We start from the raw sequence: 21,250 nt of genomic DNA, 5'->3' as shown, positions 1-21,250 counted from the left end.
GAATAGGTCTAGCTATGTTCCATAAAACTTTATTTGTCAAAGAGGCAAAATATCAATTTTGGTCCACTTGCCATATAATAAGTTCTTATTGGAAGTATACAGATATAATAAACAACAATCCTTCAATAGCCTTATTATTATTATTATTATTATTATTATAATATATCCAGCTGGAAGGGCATAATAGGCCATTGAGATATGAAAGATTTCCTTCTTTGTATATCTTCCCCATTTCACTTATTTTCAGTCTGAGGATATTGGAGAATATATTCAAGGTCTGATAAATAGTAGGAGATGAGTCAAGTTATCAATATATGCACCCATTAAATTATAGGCCAGAGATTTTTCTTAATGTAGGGGTTCCAGAAAGAATCTGTCCATCCACACTTTACAGCAATATCTGGCTTGTAAAATAACTCTTATCACAACACTCAACAAGAGTAAAATCAATTAGTTTAGTGAAAGGCCACAGAGGGCCTCAGGAGAATAGCAATGAGCTGAAGAAAAACATTGAATCTGGGGTCATTTGAGATTCCAACAATGGAAATAATAACTCTTTAATAAAAGTATAATGGGATGCTGGTAGGGCTGACAATAGGAAGTCAGTAAAAAGGGACATCCTCTTTTGGCAATTGCATGGAAGATTTTTACATCTATTAAGAAAAATCAATATATAGGAATATCATCAATTCATATATAGTTTGTAATTTGTCCTTTTAAATTCTATCTTTTGTACCAAAACAGCAAGAATTTTTCTTGTAGCATTCCTTTTATTTAAGATATTGACAAGTGTCTTTGTTATAACTAGCATAAAGAGATGTCATTGTTCTTGAGTTTTTCCAACTGCTTGATCTTTTAAGAGCTATTAATTAGGTCTTCAGTTTTTTTCTTTTTCTAAGAAAAAAATTAGTACAAAGTACTTGGCAAGCTCTTTTGATTCTGAGAAGGTGCATTTTGCTTTCCAACCTTTGAATTTCTAACTAAACCAGTGACCTCCAGTCTAACACCACAAGAAAAAAGGTGAATAAGATGCATTGGAAAATTGTACAGTTTTTCCTCCCCTGTTAGATACTAGGATATTCTCTGAAGATAGTGATATGGTCTAGAAAGCCAAAGATGAATTTATTTTCCCCCTTTGGGGGATAGAGTTTTAAAACTATGCTTTATATTCAGAATAGTTTTGTATTTACAGAAAACAATCAGAATTAAGTATATGCATTAGATAGAAATATTTTATATTTATAGGAAAATTCAGCATTAAATACTTAGTTCACATATGCTCTGTAGCAAGTTTCCCTATTACTAATGTCTGACATTAGTTTGGTTCATTTGATGAATTATCCATTAAACTCATACTTTATTCAGATTTTTAAAATTTTTACCTAAAGCTGTCTGTTCCAGAGTTCTATCCAGAATACCACATCACATTCACTTGTCATGTCTGCAAATCCTTTTCTTGTCTATGACAATTTCTCGGGCTTTCCTTATTTTTTTCTGATCTTGTAAATTTGGGATTACGGTTCAAATATTTGGAGAATGCAAATTTGAAATGTTTTTTAAACTGAGGTCAATGGGTTCTAGATTTAAGGAGGAAAACCACAGGAGTAAGTGGAATCATTGTCAGTCCTATCTCATTAAAAGTACATATTATGAACACACTGCATTACTGTTGATATTGAAGTGAATCACCTGGTTTAAGTTGTGCTTGTCCTCTTTATCCACTGTACAGTTACTATTTATTTCCCCTTTTTGTATGGATCTCCCAAAAGGAATGGGGAGATATATTCCCTTCCTGCAGCCCAAGTATCTATATAAAAGTCTTGTATAAATTAAATAGCTCCCTTTTCTCAAATTTGTTTATGTATTCCATATTTATTTTTATAATACAGACAGACTCAGGGTCATTTAGTTTATACTTTGGATGATAATTTAATATCACTATTTTTTGTTTGTTTGTTTTGCTTGAAGTATCCCAGTGTTGGCAATCGGGAAGTCTTTGACATCCCCAGTCATCATCATGTTCTACCAAGACATATATATGTGTGATTGCTTTAATAATTTATTAAATTTGGCAATACAATATACTCTAGGTTCATTTGGTGTACCTTCTGCACTAGTACTAGAATCAACCACTTTTTTCACAGAAGTCTGATTCTTTTGATTTGCAAACAGTAGTGATACTAATTTCTCCAATATTGAGGAGTAAATATTAGTTTTGACTAATTACTCTTCATAGAAAAGAAAACTCTTGGCTGAATTGTTTTAGTTCATTTAAAATTCTTCAGAATAGATTCTGAAATTTCTAATTTTCCCTTCAAATCCCTGTCAGAAATTCAAATATTTAGTCATGTTCACAACATATAAAAAGATGAACAAAATATGAGTTTCATCAAATCACTGAGAAATCTATACATGAATGATCAAAGAAATAGACAAATAATAGCAGAGAATCTTAGCACTATACCTCATCTTATCTGTGAATGCCCTAGATAATTAAACAAATTCCAATCCTATCCTAAGGTAACACAAAATAGAATGAAAACTTAGGCAACACTTACTGTAAAGAATTGGAGTGTTGGGCTGGGGATGTGGCTCAAGTGGTAGTGCACTCACCTAGCATGCGTGAGGCACTGGGTTCTATTTGGTTCAATTCTCAGCAACACATAAATGTAACAAATATTTTTTTTAAAAAAAGAATTAGAGTGTTCATCATAATTAGAAATTACTCAACTGTCCAGGTCTTGGACTCCGAGGAGGCACTCACCAAGAACTTTTGTTGTACTCTATCCAGGAAGTGATGTGGGCAGAGTGTGGGTAGAGCTGCAACACCAAAAATTGTGGAAAAAAAATGAAACAGAACAATCTTAACGGATATCTCTCAAAAGTTTTGCAACAAGTTCAGCTTTGAAATAATGTATTACCTTTAGAAAGAAGGGCAGAGTGTTTATGCCCTTTTAGAAAGAAAGATATGGTGTACAGAGGAGGTCAAATGAAGCTAAGGTAGTATGGGGAAATTTTTTAATTATAAATGTTTCTTGCAAAAGAGATTCTCTTACAGTTAAGCAGCTGATGGATTGTCAATTTTGATTGAGAGAAAATGTTAGAATAGAAACACTTGGTCCTGATATTCTACAAAGTAATAGTTCTGGGGACTGATCATGAAAGAACCATAGCAAAATAGTTTTACTCAAGACTTCTCACATATGATTGTACTCATTATAGATGCCCTTCAACTTAGAATAAACACAAGGATTTTAGCCTCCCACATTTATGAAGTTTTGGTAAATTAAATTTTTTAAGTAAATCAAAAGAGTGAGAAAAAGGAGAATAAACATTTATATTGTTTATATTGTACACTGGTCAGGATTCCTCCTTGTTTATGTCCTGAAAAAATATTTCTAGAGGTAGTAACTATTATATCTATATTTTATATAGATATATCATATATATTATATGTATAATATCTATTTATGATTTTCTATTGAGACACTTTGTTTTCATTATTAAAATTTCACATAATATAAAACTAAGTGAAACTAAATTCATCTTCTCATAATTTATCAGTAGCAGCCATGATGAGCATATTTAAAATTTAAATGCATTTTGACTGTGATCTAATACTATCATCTAACATTCATTGAATAGACCTAGGCAATGGAATAAATATTTTTCTTATTCATACTTATTTTCTCAGAACACCTGTTTTGGCCATTTTATTACTATTAGGTAATAACCTGAGTCAAAAAGGGTAAGCAATTTATTCTATATACATTAGTTGACAGAGATTACTTTCAAATCAAGTATTGTGATTTTTCCCCCCTTTGGGGTCGCTGTGATGGCTCCTCTGACCTTAAGGTCCATAGGAGGACAGAGAGAGAGAGCATACGCTGACCCCTTTTATTGAGAAGTTATTCAAATAAGGCAAGGCATCAGGTTTCAAGGGTGTGAGTCTATCTTCATGATGTCCACTGTCAGAAGGTTGACTGATATCTAGGTAGGCCACACCCAAGGACACAGTAAGAGAAGGGGACACACACAAGGCACTTCCGTGGAACATTCTATCCTAAACAGGGAAGTATTGTGATTATTAGCAAAATACTACTCTTGGCGATTTTTAAATCTCCTTTCAACTTGCATTCAGTGCCAAGTAGTGTATTTTACATCTCTTACTATGTGGGAGTATATCGATCTTCCTGATACTTTAAACAGTTACATGGAACTCAGTTTTATAGTGTGACTGCATTGCTTTCAGAATATAAAGTTATTTCTTCAACCATGCTTTTATCTATGCATATGTATGATGTTAATGGTTTTTCAATGAAAATCTATGTAAGACCAGTCCTATTATTTGCTTTTGTCCTAAATTTAGAATAAACTTATAGAAACAGAAGTGTGGTATTAAGTTTCAGCTTGTGTAGATTTGTACACAAATGTTCTGGAGGTGTGCTGGCTTCCTTTCCAAACTACTGCCCATATGAGTCATCATCAAAATTTAATTATTGCCAATAAAATTTTTTTAAAAATGTTGTTTTGATTTTTGTTTACTTAAGTGGTCTAGTGTGTACTTGTATTTTTTTTTGTTGGCCATTTATATTCTTTGTCTACTAATTGTTTTTATGCTCACTGTCCATCTTTTTATTAGATTCCTAAACTTTTTCTCACTGTGGTTATTGGTTCTTCATGTACTAATGCATTAGTATTTATCTTTCAGAGATATAAATGTATTATTGTCAATTGTATTTATATTTTCTCTTTGGGAATTTACATATCTCAATTGAATTGTCTTAACTTCTCACATAATTAAATTTGTTAGATGTTTTATTTTTTCTACTTTAAATTTTTTATATCCATAGATTTTACCCTATCCATGAGCAGAGGCTATATCAACATATCATTTTTGTTTAATTGTCTTTGTCTCTTTTCCACTTTATAAATTTTATTCATTTATAATTTGATTTGTTTTGGTATCTTTTTCTAGCAAGTAAGTTGACTTCCTAAATTCATTTAATAGTTTGGTTTTTCTTTTTTCATCAAATTGAAAGTCTCCCACATAAAATATTAAATGTTCACGAGGAAAGCTAAAAATAAAAAGTATACACAACATGGTAAAAACGTTACGGTTTTCAGTGAAAATCTCTTTTATATAGAATTTCATGCATCTTCATTTACAAAGTTAAAGAAATAATTTATTGTCAGAAATTCAGAGAGCTTCATATGTAAATTTAACTAAAGGGGCAAGAATTTGAAACTTTTCAAATAGTGAAAACCATGCCATGTGAAAAGGACTAGAAACACATGAGGATAAATAAACATCATAGCTCTTAATTTTTAGCTTTTAATGTTTTATATTCTATACTTTTCTGCATAGACAGTGAAATATTATTTTTCTTTTCTAAATCATTTTAGATCTCTGGATATAAAACAAAGTGAAGTTCCTTGTTGGTCACCCAGTCTAATCGGTACATTTTTTATATTTATCAAACAAAACTATATAGGAGTCTAATAGACCCATGAGCCATGCCACTGTTAGACATAGATATCAAAACTAATATCTAATTCCTACAATAAAATACTGAGGTTGAACACATGAATGTTTCTGGATAATAAGGTGTAATATCTGATTGTCTTACTGATTTGGTATTTGGGTATGCTTTGGTAATTATCTATTGGAGCTTAGAAAAATATTACCATGCTTTCTTCATTCAATGTAACATGGCAAAAAACAGCATAGAGAAAAAATTTGTCAACCTTTCTGACTTTTCACAGAGATGGTTAGAGGATTAATCAGAAAAGTGCACTTAAAATTGCATAATCCTAATCTCAGCCAACTCTCCTCTAGTTATGGTATTCTTGCTCTTCTAAATGGTTGATAAACTCCAGCCTCACAAGTTTACATGATTTTCTTATGCCTCAGTCAGAGCTAAGTCATATTTCCTGAGCTTGTATCATGAATGCATCCATCAGTCTCTGTGTTTACAGGCACACGACAAGCTTATTTGTTTATTTTTAGATGTACTACCCCTTTGAGTATGAATGTGTACAAACATGAATCAGAAAAAAACGAGGATGACAGAGTTCTGGAGGGCAATATTTAATTTTGCTTTAAGAATGCATTCTCACCATTTCTCATGTGTTGAAAATGAAGCTTGTAATTTCCCAAAGGTGTGCAGTGAGAAATAGATAATATTGGGAAATTCATCAGTGAGTTTTCCTCCTATGATGGAAATTATGGACATGCAATGAAAAATTGTTTCTGCTAGTTATAGCAGCATTTAGAAATGTGTGAAAAAGATCTAAAGTGAATATAAACAAATACAACATTAAAAATTCAACAAGTTCATTTCTCTTTCAGCTTCCAGCCTGACGGAAACAGAAAAACACATATATAATAATTGGATCAGAGGGGCAGTGGCTGTGATTTTGCCTCTCCTCCCAGAATTGTGGGCTCGCTTTTATTCCTTGAGTAAAGCAAAGGGCCAAGAAGGTAAGAATGAAGAAATAAAAGCAAATAACAGTGACTTTGGGAAGAAATCTGTTGAGATGTGTTTTCCTCGGTGCATGTCTTTATTTATTTATTTAGTGAGAGCCTTCTCTCTGGATAGCGGGACATTTATTATTTACCACTGAGTTTTCACTGTGCCTAATAACTGCAATAGGAAATAGCATTGAAAATAAGAAAATAAATTAGAAAAGATGATTTGAAGGAGTAAGTATAGATGAATTTACTTCAAAAATGCAACATACAGATAAGCTTCTGTGTTATTTTTCCTAACTTTTAGCCATAACTCCATCTTTTTTGTATGTTCTTAACTTTTCTATCAACAGTAACTTGCCTCATTTTCTTGTCTTTTCACCTTCTCTCTTTATAGAGAATCCAGAATTCTTTTTTGTTATTGTAAACTTGTACTCTAGTGATCATATATAATAAATTAAACATGTGTAAAATTGAGAATGTAAATCTTCAAGTGCCATTTCATATACCTTCCATTTTTATTGCTCTTGCCAAGCATTAAGGCATTGCTATAAGGGAGTAAGGAGAACATTACGTAGCAACCTCAAGAGAAGAAGCTCCTGAAGATATTCTATCATTTAAATGATTCCTTTTCTCTCACAAATATATCTATTGCATGGCTGAATTGTGACTCAGACATTAGATGAACTATTCCACGTGTTAAGATTAGACATATTCTGTGAAGTGGGAAGTCAGAACAGAGGGAGACAGAGCACAGACTGAAAGCTAGATGAACTGCCCCAAAGAAGAGAAAGTTAAGGTGAAAGATGATTCAAAAGGACACCTTATCTTCAGATGACTTGAAATCCAGAGTTCTAGAAAAACTGGAACAAACACTCTTTAAGCTATAATATAAGATGCTATTTTTAAAATAACTTTTAAAAGATGGAACATGACTAAGGGTCAAAAAAGAAACTATAGGTCAATTTTATTAATTTGGGCATTTGGAATGAAAAAGCCATTGGTTAATTATACAAGTTCTCTCAAGAGTGGAGGGCATTGGTAACTACTGTAACTTTATGAAGCATAAGACCTACTTTGCCGAGTTTCATCAGTATAGCCAAATTTCTTAAAATCAGAAATAAGACTAGATATTCATTTTTATTTCATTATGTCATCTTCGGATTACCTCCTTTGTAATATAATAATCTATGAGCTTACAATGTATACAACAAACCACATAGCTATTCATAGTATACACAGTAGCTTCAAAATAATATAAGAATCATATGTTCACAGATAAATGATATTTTCCTCCTGGAATTAAAAAAAAAATCTCTTAACCTCTTGCCATAGAAGACTTGACAGTCAAAGTTATGAAAACTGTTTAATTAAAAGTGAATGCTAAAAGGAATGCAAAATCTGCAGGTCTTGTATCAGTATTTTTTTGACTGATTCTTGTAACTGGCTTAAATTTAGGAAGGGGCATAGCATAAACTGCTTTGTTGCCACTCTGACTGTTATTACTTCTTGTGCTGTTACACATTGCAACACGTCAAGAAAAAGCCAGGGTCCATGGCTCTTGTTTTCAGTGCTAAACAAATTGTGTCTGTCATATGCACGTAGGCACGTCTCAGTGCAAGATTCATTTTCCACACTAAAACCCTAAATTCACCCACACATTAGGAGGAATTCCTGTATGAAATTACTGATTTTAGTTATTTAACATTAGTCAGAAATATCCTTTAAGACATGTAAGAGATGTCTGGTGTATTTAGTGACTGAACCATTAAAGACACAACATAAGGCTTTAAAGCTTAACTTGATACAAATCCAGAAAAAGTATAGAGATGGACATCAGATAACTGTCCAATTTTTATTTATATTTTAATTTTGGGTACCAGCGATTGAACCCAGGGGGACTTAACCACTGAGCAACACCCACAGGCCTTTTAATTCTTTCATTTAGAGACAGGGTCTTGCTAAGTTTCTTAGGCTGCCTTTGAACTCGCAATTCCTTCTTCAACCACCCACCCGTCTTGTCCCCGCTCTATCTGATTTTAAAAGGAAACAAAATTTGCACAAAATTTTCACCTATTATTTTAATATGAAGGAATAGATAACTGATTTTAGAAATAAAATCTTTGCTATTACAACTGAAGAGAGACTGTATAATGCAATGTCTTTTTTTTTTCCCCTAAGCTATTTTTTACACTGGAGATTCTGTTATGCAAAATTATGTATTCTCTCTTCAGTGATAACAATATGATGAAAGGTGATATCAGTGAATGATGAGACTATACCAAAATAAAAATATGGATGTTAAGACCATACAGTTGTAGCATTTCTGCTCTTCTCAGTTTCTTTTCCATACCTAGAAATTTAGGGCTGCAATTTTATTGTGCAATTTATGACAGTATACTTCATATGTTAATATATCAAGTCACTTGTATAAGACAAAAATAGACCACAGACCAATTGATTGTTAAGGAAGACACATTTGTATAATTTTATAATAGTATCTTTCTAAACTATGACAAGGGTATTATAAGTAAAATATCATTTTATGTATTTTGGCATATTTTTAAATATTTATGTTATTAAGGAGTAAAACATACACATGCTAAAATTAACAGAGCACAAAAGGACAGCAGGGTATGTGGTGTAGTGGTAGAGCATTAGCCTGGCATGCATAAAGCCCTATGTTCAATCCCAATACCACAAAAAAAATAAAATAAAATAAAGAGTACAAAAGGAAATACAATGAAATATCAGTCTCATGGGAAGTTATATTTCATATTTCCACTGTCCACTGATAACATGTTCTGTGAGTTTTTGTCTGCCTTTCTCTTTGTATGTTTTTGTATGTGCAGGTATGTATATCTTTTCAATTAATGGCAAAAGGTAAACAAATTACTTTGAACACATGAAATCAGCTCACTTCATTCACCATCAAACACAAATAATTGGAAGTTTTATTTGGAAGATTGTAGAATGTGTACCAAATTTCAAATGAGATTTAGGGAAATGAAAACTCTTATAAGCTGTTGCAAGATTTAATAAATTGGCACTACATGTTAAAATTTTAACTACATGCAATTTAATGAAGTTCTATTTTTTTTCTTTTTCCTGTTGACTAGTGACTAAAAGGATTATCTTTTTACAAGTTTCTGAGTATTGGTTCTTATTTCAATTTATTATTTGTCTTTTGACTATGTTTTTAGAATTGAATTTGTCAGGAAATGTTTGAATTTGTATTTTTTTTTTTGCTGTAAGTTAATTGGTTATTCTCTTTCAGACTTCTTTGTTGTACTTTTTCTTGCTTTAAAAGAGTCTCCAAACACATAAAACAATCATAAAAAGAAAAACATGGTTTGTTTTTTTCTCTTATTATTTTAATTATTTGTGAATATTAAGTTGTTCCAAATTTTTAACAAATATTAATCATAGAGTCAGTTATACAATAATCTTACATATAATTTTATAATTCTTAACAGTTGCTGTATTTGACTTATCTACTTTTATTTGATTAAATGTTAGTTAAAAATATTGTGACATTTCACCTATTTTATCTAAACACTCCATTATGCATATGTAGAAAAAAAATAAACACAGTTAATGATATATTAGAATTTCAACCATTTAGGTACAGAGTATTTCTTTTATGTAATATTGAAAATGAGTCTGTAAAATATTTTATAAGAACAAATTATGAGACAAAATATAAATAAATTATTCTAAATATACAGTTATAACAAATCAGAACAGGTGTCCATCACATACTTTAATTTTTAGACCTGTTTTGTGATTAGCAATCAGGTCTATACTGTGTATTTCCAGAGGTTACTCATTTTAAGGTATTAACCATTTTATTGCGTTCAGACTGAATCTGGCTAATCAATTCTTTTTGATGTAAAAGAAAAACTTCTGCTGATATTCTGATTTGTCTTTTCTATTAAGTACATGTTAATGAGAGAGATGTTTAAAAGCTGTTGGTATATATCTCCAGTGTCATAATCAACCAATACAGAGTAACAATGGAAGTGATAGAGCTTTTTAAAATTATTACAAATTCAACAAAGAAGAATTACACTCCAAAGCTGAAAGAAAATGATGTCCAATTTGTATTGTAGTATGAATAAAACTGTTTTAGTTGTGGAAAATTATCTATTACTATGATCCTAACTTGGACTTGAATAACTAAAATGGAATTCAGATATATTGATTTAATTTTTTTGGTTTTTTTAGTTATATTCAAGAGTAGAATGCATTTATGCACTTTGATATATCATACATAGATGAGATATAATTTCTCATTTTTCTGAGTGTGCATGTTGTAGAATCACATTGGCCATGCAGTCACATACAGTAATAATGTCTGTTTCATTCTACTATCTTTTCTATCCCCAAATTCCCTCCCCTTACCTCCCATCACTTCCCTCTACCTAATCTAAGGTAATGCTATTTTTCCCTAGTGCCCCTGCTCTGCCTTTTTGTGAATTACATTTGAATATTAGAGAAAAAAAATTGCCCTTTGGTTTTGTGGGATTGGCTTATATTGCTTAGCATGATATTCTCCAAAGCCAATCATTTACTGGAAACTGCCATAATTTTACTCTTCTTTATAGCTGAGTAATATTCCACTGAGTATACATACCACATTTTCTTTATCCATTCATTATTGTGGGGCTCCTAGGTTGGTCTAGTTATTGTGAATTGAGCTGCTATAAACATTGATATGGCTGTATCACTATGTATGCTGATTTTAAGTCCTTTGGGTATAGACCAAGGAGTGGTATAACTGGGTCAAATAGTGGTTCCATTCCCAATTTTCTGAGGAATCTCCATACTGCTTTCCATAGTGGTTGCACCAATTTGTGTTCCACCATCAAAATATGAGTGTGCCTTTTTTACCACATCCTTGCCAACATTTATTGTTGCCTGTATTCTTCATGATTGTCATTCTGACTGGAGTGAGATGAGATGAAATCTTAGAGTAGTTTTGATTTGCATTTATCTAATTGCTGGAGATGTTGAGCACCTTTTCATATATTTGCTGATCAATTGTGTTTCTTCTGCTGTGAAGTGTCTGTTCAGTACCTTAGCCTATTTCTTGATTGGGTTATTATTTTTTTTTGGTGTTCTTTGAGTTCATTAAATATTCTAGAAATTGATGCTTTATAAGTACAGTTTAATTCCTTCTATTTTTTCTCTCCCAAGAGGGTATAGCCATATATACTCTCTACCCCAATATATTTTTAGCTGCATTTACTACACAAAAAGTGATGGCATAATGTACATTGGGAAAAAATGTACTAAACACCTATTAACTAATGCTTTCTCTTCTCTTTTCCCATTCTCTCAATAAACTCTTCTTTCAAACTCTTCAGATTTCAGAGCTCTGGAGATATCTAAACAATTATTTTTCAATGAAACTTCCAACATTGTCATTTTTCTATTATAAAATACAATCTTCAATATATAAATATCATTTAATCTTTGATCATTTCATTATTTTTACTCCTTTGTATTCACAAAAACATCAGTGGTGAAAAGATAAAAGTGTAAAGTGGAACAAAAAATAGATAAAAACATGAAACTAAATTCTTTACATATCATAGGTTAAATAATACACACACTCAATTTAGGCCTAAAGTAAACTGATGTGTCTCTTCATGACAAGGATTTTATATCTAATTCAAAGGAAATAGGAAGAAAGCCCATTGACTGATAATAGTAAACATCATAAAGAGACATTTTGATAAGTCACTTTATCCTTCATTCATTGAAAAGGATAGATAATGGTTTGTGATGCCAAAAAAGACAAGGAGATATAGAAATGAAGAATAATACCTCAGTGATATCCTATTTTTAAAGGATGCCAATTATGCCACTTATATGCTACCTAAATACTGCGCTTTAGTGCTCTTTCCCCCCCCCCCCAAAAAAAGAGCTATGTTTTAAATTGTGTTTACCTTAAACACAAAAGTATTGCAAAAATACCAAATTAATGTTGATCTATTTTGAGAAAACAGACTCATACGTAGACCCACAAACTCTTGTAAACATTTGAATCTTACTTAGATTGGTAGATTTTAGGAGAGATTTTCTCAATCTGTTTATACAGCATAGTTTTAGTAATTTTAATAAGAAATTTACATTCAAGAGAGAATATGATAGCTAGACATAAAGTTTCAAATATTATCCCAAGTTTTCCAGTCATATATACACTATTTCTTCCAGTTTGAGGAGCAGGCAATAATCGACTTCATGGGGTTTATATTTAATTTTTTTTTTTACTATATAACAGTGTTTCTCAAAATATATTGTTTGGATTACCAGTTCTGTGACATAAGTACCTATTATATCACAGGATTCTCATATTTATTTTAGTCAAAAAATATTTGAAAGACAAATTAAATCTTTATTATAGAATTACTCAAGAGCTTCAATGTTATGAATTTGCAGATAGGCAACATGGTATACCACAATCCAAATATATTGACAATAGTTTTGTATTGCTACAAGAAGAATATTGCAACCATAACATTTTCTACATTCTGAGATGTTTTGTTGAAAATTTTATCATTACTTAATTCTAGAAATATCAGGGAGAATTTTTACTTTAATGACACATACTGATATACTTGAAATTTACAAGAATGTCAATACAGATAGGGGTCCAAGAAGAGTGCCTAGCATACAGAGAATATTCAATAGGAAGCACATATAGTTTTCTAATTTTTCTTTTTTAATCGTCATTATGTATATGTGTTTACCTTTTTAAAGCAATGGTGTTTGTTGATGATTATTGTTTTCATTCAGTGGTCTTTTGCAAATTATTTAGCTGGAAATAAATATATTATTCAAGGAAATGAATGAGAGGTAATTAAAATTGAACTCATGCTTTTGGTTTAATATTCATGTGTTAAGTGAGTGCTTCTCACCAAACTTGAATGCACATTGTGATCCTCTGTGATCTTTTTAAAACAACTTTCTAGGTCTTGCTTCCATGGAGATTCTGATCGTACAGGTCTAAGATGGATCTTTTAAACTGAATTTTTTCAAGTGTTTCATATTATTCTAAAACTTCTGATCCATGTGAATGCTTTGCTAGACATGATAATTATTATTAAGTTAGAATTATATCAACAACTTGGCTGCTGATTACTTTCTTTTTCCAGTGAGATAGGTAGTTCAGTAGTATTATTCTGTTAAAAGGCAGATTGAAAAAAGGAAAGCATGGCATAAAAATAGAAAACTTCATTCTATTTTGATCATGATAGAGGTTAAAAAGAAAAAACACAAACCATAATATTTATTAATGACTAATATAATTCAGGGGAGAAAATATAGTGTCTTTTCTTCATTAATTACAAGGTGATATCCAAAAAGAAAAGGAAATTTATGAGAGGAAAGTATAATGCATTTATTGAGTAAAAATTCTTGATATGGGAGCCTTGAGAAGTATATACTCAAAGATCCAGGAAAACAAAATTTTTATTCTAAGACTCATGAAAGAAGTGAACAGGTTGTAGAGAAACATGATTGGACAAAAAGGGACATGATCTAATAGTAATAAACCAGGAGGAACTCAGCAAGGTCTGTTTCTTCAAGATATTTTCTGGTTCTTTGTATAACATTTTTTAATCACAGGTATGAATAGGACTCTGGTCACTTGCAGGTCTTCAGGAAAAAGGAATGAACTAAAGGTTATAGTCTTAGATTTTATGCCTTATAGCAAGAGGAAGGAATTTTATTTTCTATGATCCACTTTGAGGGACAGAAGGGGTGCTTATGTGTTTCTGTCAATTCTTGTCAGTTTAAAGTACTCAGTATACCAAGGTGCCATGTTATGGAGTAACATTTCTTGCACCCCACCAATTCTGAGACATTAAAAACAAGTGAAATTGATGCTAAAAATTTCTCCCCTCAAGAATTACTCGCAAGAAAATTCAATTTTGGATAACTCGATTTGTATTCCCTAAATCTCAAATTATGTTCTGTTTCTCTTGGTAAATATCCACACACATTTTTTAAATAAATACTTGATATCAGACCTTGTGCTTAATGCTGGGGTACAAAGATAGAGATGAATTCTGTCTATCTTCAAACTAATCAGTTGGGTCCACCCCTGTGCTGTGGTACTCTGAGATCCAGTGAGCTAATTGGTATGGTGGCTAGTGGCCCTAATACACATTTAATAAAAGTCTATTTTTAGGTCTTTATTCTAGTAGAAGTGTTAGTAGCATTTTAAGGTTTTTCCTACTCTATAGTTCCTCTGTGTCTTTGAGACTTTTCTGGTTTGTTCAATGGTGTTTTGGGAACCTGCCTTAAAGGAATTAAAGTGCCCTTTTCTCTAACTAAGGAACAAAAGCAGACCTTGATTTCACCAAGTAATTATGTTATGTTACCTGCCTTTCATGAAAGCAGTGTAGGTTTGATCTTTGTGTTTTGAATTAGAAATAGGTATTTAAAAGAGAGCTATTAACTTCCAAGGAATAGAAAATTCCATGGATAATAGACTGCTGCAACCATTATAATCTCACATTTGTCAGGTGTACAAATTAAATTCACATATCTTGACATTTTATATATTCACTGTTACTTCATAGGAAGGCAGAAAAAAAAAGGACAATATAACAATAATTATTTTAGTATTTGCAGTACATTTTGCACAATGGTTCAATAATGTACCTGAATTATTTGTGGAGATTTTTCTTTCATTTTCATTGGTGTACTTTGTAGCAAACTTATATGCAATCATTTATTATATATTTGAATTGTAATTAAACTTTTTAAAGACGTACGTACATGTTTGTATTCATGTTTATGCATATATATTTACATATTTCTAAATGTTTAGAGTTTATCCATATGAGGTTGTTTTCTTTATCCATTAATTACTCATCATCCTTTCTTTATTTACTCTGAGTAAGTTAATGCATAAGACAAATAGTAAAAATAAGAAATATCATTATACTTGACTGGAATCATTCAGTCCTTTTTCAAGAATTCATTTGAAATACCAAGATAAGATAAACAAGGTTTTAATATGTATAGTTTGAAAAGGTTTTGAGTTTTTAAATTTGCTATCCAATATGACAGAGTTTTTATAGCAGTTATATAAGAAAACACAGCACTAGTGTTATAGCACCCGAAGAAAAATAACTGTTGCTTAGGCACACAAATACATCTTTAAATTAGACAATAACCTCTCTTTCAGTTAGTAGCATACCATGTTATACACTCAAACAAAATTTCAGATAGTCTTTCCTGGAGAATGACTCTCTCTCTCTCTCTCTCTCTCTCTCTCTCTCTCTCTCTCTCTCTCTCTCTCTCTCTCTTCCTCCCCACTCATATTTTTAAAAGTTAGTTACATACAAAATTCATATATCATGGTAGAATTTATTCATTACTAAATGTGTGGCTGCTTTTCTTGGTTAAAATAATATCTCACTATTATTTTAATAATCAATTATCTTATAATCAGTCACTACATGTGGAAGAACATATGGATATTTACAGAAAGTTAAAAAAGCAAGGAACCAACCATCTAATTGCCTTTAAAACAGATATGTTTAATGTAAAATAGTAATAATAATAGTTGAAAATTGAGAGTTTTTAGTATATGGGAGAAACACTATCAAAGTACAACAATTTATGGAAAGAAAGGAGAAATAATTATGTTATCAACTTGATAGAACAATCAAGAGTTTTAGGTATATTTTAATTTGGCTGAATTGGCTTTTAAAAATTATTATTTTTTGTAGATGGATGCAATACCTTTTTATTTATTTACTTTTATGTTGTGCTGAGGATAGAACCTAAGACCTCACACTGCAAGGCAAGAGCTTTTCCACTGAGTCACAATACCAGCTAACAATATGTATGTATTTATGTATCCAGCTAAACACGAAATCACCCTGTTGTTTCCAATTTGAGTTCATTATTACATAGATTATTCTAGCCTTATTTTGTACCTCATGAGAATCCTGCCTGTCATCATTAACCACAAAATTACCTAATTTTTTAATTCCAGTGTACATGTAAAGTAGCACTACAATTACTACCTGGAGCACCTTGGAAAACAATTTTATCAACTGCAGTATAATATTTAAGTGCAGTTTCTTGTCTTTTGTCAGATTTTACTCATTTCTCAGGTAAATTAGATCAGCACATTTTCTCACTCTTTTTTTTTTTCAGTGAGGTTTTTTCAAACATTTCAATATAGTTTGATTCTTTGACACAGTGTGAATCTTATTCTGGGGTTCCTTGACCTCCTAAGTATATATTTTTTTAATTTGTATACATTAAGACTTACATTATGTGCTTTCAAGTTCTATGGATTCTGATAAATGCATAGTGTCATGTGTCTACAGTATCATATAGAATAGTGTAACTGTTCTTAAAAATAATATCCTCTGTACACCACCAGTTCAGCTCTGTCCCTCACCTATTGGGTCCTAACTGTGGATGATAATATGTGTTCTATAATTTAGTCTTTTCCAAATATCCTAAAACTGGAATCATATGATATGTAGCCTTTTTCAATAGCTTCTTTTAATTAACAAAATGTATTTAAAGTTTATTCTCATCTTTTCTTTGTTTAATAGCCTATTTATTTTTATGGTTGAAGAATATCATATTATATAGACGTACTACAGGTGTATATTCTTTTACTTACTGAAAGACATGCTGCTTGCTTCCAGGTTTTGATCATGGATAAGTTTACTATGATCATTCATGTGTAGATTTTTGTTATTTTTTATATTTTATTGGTGCAGCATAATCATACATAACGATAGGATCTGTTGTTACATATTCATACATGCACACAGTGTGACAGTGTAATTTAAGTCAGTGTTTCCCCTTTCACTCCCTTTCTTCCTTCCTCTAGTCACTTTTCCTTTACTCTAATGTTTTCCCTTCAAACTTATTCTGATTGACTATTTTTTATTGTGTGAATTTTGGTAACTTGAATTTTTCAAAAAAAATGACCCATTTTACTTAAGTTACCAAATTTATGGGTAGGCCAAAAGGTTTTCATATTTTCCTTTTCTTATTCACTTAATGTCAATAAGATCTGTAGTGACTGAAAGTGTAACTTATGTCTTATTTTCTTCTTAAATATCTGAGATAGAGTTTGTCAATATTATGAATCTTTTAAACCAATGGCTTTTGATTTTTTATTTCATCAATGCATAGTAATTTTTACTTTAATTAATTTTACTGAGATATAAATTATATTTAAAACGTGTCTATATACATATACATGACTAGCATCACAATAAGCTATAGAATAATTCCTCTATCCGGAAATTTCCCTTGTGCCATTTCGCAGAAAATCATCACTCCTCACCAGACAATACCAGCTTCCAGGTAATCACTGATCTTTTTTGCCACTCTCAATTAGATTTTACTTCTAAGTTTCATATTAATGGAGCCATATAGTCTGTGTACTTTTAGGTCTGGTGTGTTTCACTTATCATATTTGACATTCATTTATGTTGTCAAATACAACAATAGTTCATTCCCTGTTTCCTGAGTAGTATTCCATTGTACAGATAAACCATAATTTGTTTATCCATTCACCAGCTGATGGACATTTGAGTCATTTCCACTTTGGAGCTATGAATAAACACTTTATAAATATTGACATACAAATATTTTAATATACATTTTAACCTTTCTTGGGTAAATATTTAAGAGTTTTAATTTCTGGATTATATAACCAATATGTACTTAACTGTATAAGAAACTCTTAAGTAATAACTCAAAACAGTTGGAAACATATATCCACCATTAAGGTAAGTATGTTCTAGTTACTCTAAATCTAATTAGTCATTGTGTATCATAAGCTTTAGAAATTTAGACATTCTATTGGGTATATAATTCCATCTCATTGTGATTTTAGTATACATTTTCTTGATTACTAATGATGTTGAAAATCTTTTCATATGTTGATTAACAATTATTATATCATTATTTAAAGTCTCTTCAAATCCTTCCCCATTTTGAGGTTTGTGTTCTTATGACGTTGGTTCTTGTTAGTTAGGGATAGATAGATATAGATAAATATATTGATGGACAGATAAAAAATAGAGAGATGGAAAGATTTAATTTCTTTGTTCATTATACATAGTGAATATATATTTTTTAGCTTAAAATTTCATTTTCTTAATAATGTTTTTCAGAGAGTAGAAGTATTTTTATTGCTATTGTTTATTTTATATGTCATGATTTTTTGATGTCCAATTAAAAATGTCTTACATCCAGTGTTTTAGTCAGCTTTTCTGTTGCTATGACTAAAAGGACCCAACCAGAACAACTGTAGAGGAGGAAAGTGTTTTTGAAGGCTCAGGGTTTTAGAGGTCTTAATCCATAGACAGCATGCTTCATTCCTCAGGGCTCCAGGTGAGGCAGAACAACATGGCAGAAGAATGTGGCAGAGGGAAGCAGTTCACATGAAGAGTGGTAAACAGAAAGAGAGAGGAAGAGGGAGGGAGGGAGGGAAGGAGAGAGAGAGAGAGAGAGAGAGAAAGAGAGAGAGAGAGAGAGAGAGATTCCCCTCACTAGATACAAATATGTAACCCAAAGCCACACCTCCAATGTCTCCACCTCTTCCAACCACACCCCACCTTCCTTCAGTTATCATTCAATTAATCCAAGTATTTTAGTATACATTTTAACCTTTCTCGGGTAAATACTTAAGGTGATTAATACACTGATTGGGTTAAGGCTTTTCTTACCCTATCATTTCTTCTCTAAACCTTCTTGCTTTGTCTCTCACATGAGCTTTTGGAGGACACCTCACATCTAAACAATAACAAACCACTTTGGAAATAGATAAATGATTGTTTGGCTTTTTCTACATGGATAGGCAGTTGTTTTAGCATCATTTGTTGAAGGACAGTTCTACTTTTCTGGAACTCTGCCAGAAATCAATTTACCATGTATGTATAGGGGTCTATTTGTGGACTCTCTTTTGTGCTCCATTAATCTATTTTCTGGGTGATGAAAATAATTCACTTATCATTTATGCAGGCCATTTTGACTATTTCTGATTGCTAATTTTTATATTTATGTTGTATAGCTCTTTCCTAACTTTTGCAAAAATTTTTTCTTAATGTTTTATATTTGTAATGCTACATACATATTTTATTTATTACTGATTTTTATTTTAATTTCCAATTTTATATTGCTAGTAGTGGGTACACAATTCATTTTCCAGTACTGACCTTCTATCCTAGGGCTTTCATGAAGTGCTATTAGAATATACATATTCTAAGAAATACATGTGTTTATATGTGTGCGTACTTTTCTGAAATTCTATTTCTTGTTTTTTATCTGCATATCATTGATTCTTTTTCTTGACTTGTTGCTCTCATTATGATCATAATTGTGTTAAGGAGCGGTCATGAGAGCAGACACCCGTGACATTTTTCAAGTAGTGGAGGTGGCATTTTGTGTTTTACCACAAAGTTTTTATGCAGATATATTTTATCAGGCTGAAAATGTTCTCTTATAATTTCATAAGAAATTTTTATCAAGAATAAGTGTAGCATTTGTTAAGTAATTTTTCTTCCTCTCTAGAGATAGCGTAAGTTTTTTCTTCTTCTATTATAGTTTATTACGTTAATTCATTTTTATATAGTGGACCAACCCCACATTCTTAAAATAAGCTTACATACACTCAGTTGCTACTATGTTGTAAAGGATTTATGGTCATCTTCAGGCATCAGAGAAATTCCATAAACTTATTTATTCATTGTGATCACAGTCACTGTCTATTCTCGTTGCCTGTGTTGTGTCTTTTTATAACTTTACCTGGTCAGCCTCACTATAAAATCAGCATATATGTTAACAATCTCTGCTGAAAGCATAGGGATCTCTCTGGTTTGATAGTCTCAAATTTGTTTTGTGCTCCCAGTTATTTTTCATATTTAGTCTGTAAACTTGCAATTGCTTCCCCAACCAACTCCTCTTCTAATCAGGGAAGTGCTCACGAAGGCAGATATGATATTTATTCAAGTCCTTCCTTAAGATTGCACATATTATTCTGTTCTTTTACCTAGTTTGTCATTATTGTCTTCCATTCTCCCAGATTTATTTAGTTGTTATTTAGTTATTCAGAGATAGGGTCTCACTGAGTTGCTTAATGCCTCACTAAATGTATTGTAAATATCCTTGGCAAGATAGTAGAATCTCAACCATTCTAAATATTCTAAGCTCAGTTAAAGACTAAAGTTGTTTTGTATCAAATATAGCTTTGAAAATGGAAAGACATCTTTTTAAAAATCCCTGGCTATCTTATTTTAAGCAAACTGTCTGCAGGAAGCCTCAACATATAAGTGATAGTAAATATGATGAGATTGCAAGGGTAACTTAATTAAATCTTCAATATTAAATTTACGTATTTAAATTATATTGACATCGTCATAAACAAAAAGTAAGACATCTATAATAGGTACTAGTTTTTGTGCCCTGTATATCATGCATATTTAGTGCCTTTCCCTGTGCTTCTGGTCAGACTCAAAACACTTCATGGATTAATGGTTTCTAAACACTAAAAAAGTAACTGAAGAAAAGAAGTACACTAAGTTGCCAAAAAAAACTTAGAAGCGTCAAAATACAGAGATCCATGTGAAAGTTCATTGTTACTTTTTAGTTTTAAAATTAAAATTATTTTAATTATAAAATACCCTTTTAAATATGCTGTTATTCCATTTCTGTTGCTGTAACAGAAATACCTGAGACTGGATAATATGTGAGAAAAAGAGGTATATTTTAGCTCAT

This window comes from Ictidomys tridecemlineatus, chromosome 1 (assembly GCF_052094955.1).
Source record: "Ictidomys tridecemlineatus isolate mIctTri1 chromosome 1, mIctTri1.hap1, whole genome shotgun sequence".
Classification (NCBI taxonomy): Eukaryota; Metazoa; Chordata; class Mammalia; order Rodentia; family Sciuridae; genus Ictidomys; species Ictidomys tridecemlineatus.
The sequence above is the reverse complement of the archived record's forward strand: the minus strand, read 5'-3'. Positions refer to the sequence as shown.